The sequence below is a fragment of the Lygodium microphyllum genome, chromosome 4 (assembly GCF_053477565.2).
Source record: "Lygodium microphyllum isolate KBCC chromosome 4, Lygodium_microphyllum_v1.1.10, whole genome shotgun sequence".
Lineage (NCBI taxonomy): Eukaryota > Viridiplantae > Streptophyta > Polypodiopsida > Schizaeales > Lygodiaceae > Lygodium > Lygodium microphyllum.
The window spans coordinates 112,446,578-112,451,690 of NC_141138.1; positions in this window are offsets into that span (position 1 = coordinate 112,446,578).

Here is a 5,113-nt window from a genome sequence, read left to right on the forward strand (position 1 = left end):
GTTAGCCCTCTTCTCTTTGGATTGTATACAAATAGTCCCAAACTTAATATGTTCACATGAACTAGCATCAAATTCTTTTGGCTAAAATAACTCTATCCCCTACAGCCCAATTAGATGAAATAATTTATCCCTATTTTTAGTTGGAGAAATATAAGCCAATGACTCTTTTTGCTGAAAAGACTCAACATCCAACCCTCTCTACTACATAAAATTAGCAATCTCATGATGCATATCCAGGGAATGAACTTGCACAAAATTGGAACTACTTTGTAGCTTAATTTTTAATATATCCTCAATCTTTCTAATAGTATCTACACAAGGCAATCCATCATACAACCCATCAATGCACTCATCAACTTGTAACGACTCCGCTTTTCTCAACTCCTTCTCTTTCCTGTATACATATTACTAGGAAACTCTAGGAAACTTTGTAACCTTATAAAAATAAATAGAACTCTCAATTTGTAAGACTAATGAATCCTGAAGGAAAAACATTGCTACCAGGAGACAATAGATTTTTCTTCCCCTATACCACAATTATTTGGCAAGACAATGGTACCTAGTGAAAATCTAGCTCTTTTACAGGGAGAGAGGAATCCTACAATGTTTCTTTGTTTTTTGGATAGTACACATAGACTATCACAAGCTTCACACCTCCTTTTCCATCTTCAGTTTCACTACAAGGATATTCATGAATAGCGACGGGCAGTTTCGATGCAAATTAGTGATGTCACAAATAGCAAAAGTACTTAGAAAAAAAAAGGGCCGAAACCCAAGTGCGTTATTTTTCCGTGAAGAGAGAAAGAGAGAGAGAGAAATAGATCATGTATCTAGGAGGGAGAGGGAGAGAAAGAGAAAGAGAGAGAAGGAGAGCTTCTCACCGCTGCCGCTTCCATTTGCGAAGAAGAGGAGGAAGTGCACAAAGGGTAAAGAGGAGCTGCCGTCACGAAGAGGAGCCACTGTCGTAAAGAGTATATGAAGAATCCATCCTCGGTCCTTTGCGGTGAGTGCATTGCTCCCTCTTGGTTTGTTATTGTTCTTTCTCCTTTTCTTTTGTTTGTTTTTGTTGAGAATGAGGTGCATTGAGGGAGAAAGAGAGGAAATGAGAGAGGGAGAAGAAGAAAGAAAAGGAGGAAAGAACAAGAGAGAGAGAGGGAATAAACATGAAACATAATAAAGAGAGAGAGAGAGAGAGAGAGAGAGAGAGAGAGAGAGAGAGAGAGGAGAATGAATGAGACAACACGAGGGGATAAAGCAGTTGGAAATCATGCCCAAGAGTGGAAGACATTTAGTTTCTACCACTACGGTTTACTTGTGCATATCTTCTTTGACATTCAATGAGAACCTTTGCTCCAAGACGAATTGCAAGGCATGTTACTGTTAAGATCTTCAACAACCCATCCTATCCCAATGGGACTTGTATCCATAGTAAGGATGATGGGTTGACCATTTGAATAATCAATCCTTTTGAGAGTAGGGGCTGAAATTAATAGCTTCCTTAATTTGTATATAGTGAGAATATGCTCTTTATTCCAAGATAATCTTTGGACTTTTCTTAATAATTGATAAAGATTTTCGGCTACATGAGCAAAATGTGGTATCCATATGAGATAGAATACACATGCACCAAGAAATCTTCTCACCTCTGAAATATTTATGCATTTTTCTTGCATTTTGCTAATGGCATCCATCTTGATTGGCAAAGATTTGTGTCCATAGGGGCCACACAGATGTTCAACCACTAGGACTTCTTCAATTTCAAATATCGATTTAGCTCCAGAAAGGGTAAGATGAACTTCTAGCTTTGTCAAAATCCTATCACAATCATGAATATGGTTGACTACAAATGTCTTGCAGCCATCTTTGTCAAGCTCCTCATTCTTTTCATTGAATTCATATCCCTTGATAGGCATATCATCAAGAAATGGAAGAGTAAGCTGTGGAATAAAGTCCCTGAAGACTTTGTATATGGCATTCATCATATGGGCTATAGAGTTTGTTGCACCTTGTGGTAGAGTGCACATGCGGACCAATCCAAGAGGTGTCTTCATTGTGGTAATGTCTCAGCTTTCTAATGAAAGCTGAAATTTTTCATATCCAAAATATAGGTCACCCATAGAATAAATTGATCTCCAAGCTTCAGCAAACTCATTAACAATTGGACCCAAACCAACATTTTGAATTGCGACACAATTAACAGGCTGTAGATCTTGAATGGATCGTAAAGATCAATTTTTCTTGGGCATGGTAAACCATCAATTTGAGTAAGGTGCTGAAGAAGGTTCTAAATCTTGATTCTGATCTTTTCATTTAGAAGTTCTAGTAATTTGGGCAAATGCTCCCTTCAAACGGGAATGGGCTTGAGGTTCCAAGGCACATGTGGGATTGTAAAAATGACCATAGGAGCCACAATATTTGGATCCACATAGCCTATTTCACTTGGCTGAAATGCAAAAGCTTTTTCATGTTTCATTAGCATTTGCATAAAAGAGTGTTTTTCAACTGACGAAAGGAAAGATTTATTACCTATTTTGAGTTGTTTTACACTTTAAGATGCAATTGTGTCTAATGTTGGAAGGATGTCGAAGACTTGGTTGATTTGCTGCCCTATCAGTCAGCCCTTCGCTTTTAGGAGAGGCAGTGGGACTATCACATGCTTGACTTTCTTATCCACCATCTTGTATTTTGTCTCCACTTGCACTTCAGCCTTATTGAGTAAACTAATGTCTTTCTATTCAATAAATTCTTGAATTGTATGATAAAAATCCAATGTACATACTTCTATGGACTAATTTTCAGCTTGATTTTCTGCATGAGCAACTATAAATATTTCAGCCAATGTGTTAGTAGTAATTAGAAAAAAAAAGTTTGAAATATCTTCATTTTCAGTCATCATATCATAAGTTTTTAGCATCCTTTTTACATGACATAAATATTTTCTATTAGCTTTAGTCATGGCTAGAAGAGACTTATAACAACCCATATTATTGGTTGTACATACATGAAGATTTACTAGAGACACAACTTCTCCTGCATAAGGAGGTACAATCTTTCTACATGACGTACCATAGCCTCCTTTTACAGCAGTGCAACTTGAAAACCCTTGAATTCTTGAGCATTATGAGGCACACGATAATCACGTAATCGATCTTTGGTTCGATGATGATTAACACCCACATTAAGAAATTTGACAGCTCGTTCATTATCCTTGCTTCAAATTCGAGCATAAGAAGAACCATCATCAAGAGCTTTTGTTTCCAAGCGGGCTTCGAAAATGTAGGGTTGCCTAAGAATGATAGGGTAACTACAAGAGTCTTGAACAAAGAAGTGAAAATTGTATTTTATGTCTCCAATAGTTACTTGTGCATTAGGACATGCAGCATATAATTCTCTAGAAGAGTTGTTTCACTACAAGGATATGGAGGTATAGCGACGATGCTTTGCGATGAAAAATAGCGGCATTGTTATTTGCATCGCTATTAGCGTCACTAATAGCATCACTAATAGTGACGCATATAGCGATGCAAATAGCGATGGTACTCAGACGAAAAAAACGCGGGCCAAAACCCAAGCGGGAGGTAACCATCAACTAAGGAGGGCTCCAAATGGATAATCACCAAGGACATGAGTTTCCCCCGAAGGACCATGGATCCGATATTAGTTAATATTAGCCTTCGTGTGTTGAAATTCCACATGGATAACCACCAAGTAAGAGAGCCCTATACCAGTAGTGGGGTTTTCTCCTATCGCTTGGTGGTGACCCTCATGGATTGCTACGTTGTATGATATTACATTGTGAACTTATTTTTGTATCAAATTTTCAATATTAAGGCCCTTTTGGATGATTATACAATGATGTAATGATATTATAGGTGGTAGTATATTGTGATCTTAGGGCTTTTATATATCTCAATGGTGGTTAGTTGTGATTATGAGATAATATGATATTTTGGGTGGTGATAGATAGTGATATCCGATCTTTTCAAATGTCAATGTTGATTGTGGCATCTTAGAATACCATATTAGAGAATTTAAAAATTTTTCAAGTCCCAATTTTAAGTAAGTGATAAATATTTAATCACATGGCTAAATACAAAATTGAAAGTGGGATTTGAGAAGGTAGCTTATATAGCATTTAGGATAGACTCAACCTTTAAGTACGACAATAATATTTGACCATGTGGTCAAGTAATAAAGGTATTCAGGGTTCCCAAGGTGCATGGAAATTCCCAAATTCTCTAATATAGTGTTTTAGGAAATTATGTTGGAGGTGACCATTGTGTTGATATGGACCATTATCTATTGATGGTGGCCTTTGTGTGTTGTGAAATCCACATGGATCACTGCCAAGAAAGAGAACCCCATCAGAGTAGGGGAGTTCCCTCTTATTGCTTAGTGGTGACCCTCATTGGATGAAAAGAGTGAGAACCACAAGTAACAAGTGTGATATGATGTTGTGGGTAGCGATACATGGTGATCTTCAAGCTTTTAAAAATATTAATATTGATTATGGTATCTTGGAAAATTATATTGAGGAGTTGACCAATATTTTTTTATATCACCCATTACCTCTTGGTGGTGAACTTTGTATACTATGAACCATGCATGGGTCACCACTAAGTGAGCGAGACTCACCTCACAGTAGCGGAGTTCTCTCTTATCACTTGGTAGTGAGTCTCGTGGGTAGCAAGGGTGAGAAACCATAAGTGCTAAGTGTGATAGATGTTATGAGTGACGATACATGGTGATCTCTAGGCTTTTAAAAATATTCATGTTGATTATGGTATCTTGGGAAATTATATTGAGGAGGTGACCATTGTGTTGATATAGCCCGTTGTTTCTTGATGGTGACCTTCAGGTACTGTGAATCCCACATGGGTCACCACCAAGCAAGAGAGTCCCATCACACTAGTAGAGTTTCCTTTTATAGCTTGGTGGTGACTCTCGTGGATGGTGAGGATAAGAACCACAAATTCTAAGTGTGATATGATATTGTGGGTGGCGATATGTAGTGATCTCTAGGATTTTAAAGATATCAATGTCGATTATGGTATCTTAGAAAATTATGTTGAGTAGGTGACCATTATGTGCAAAAAGCTTTGAATGGGTCACC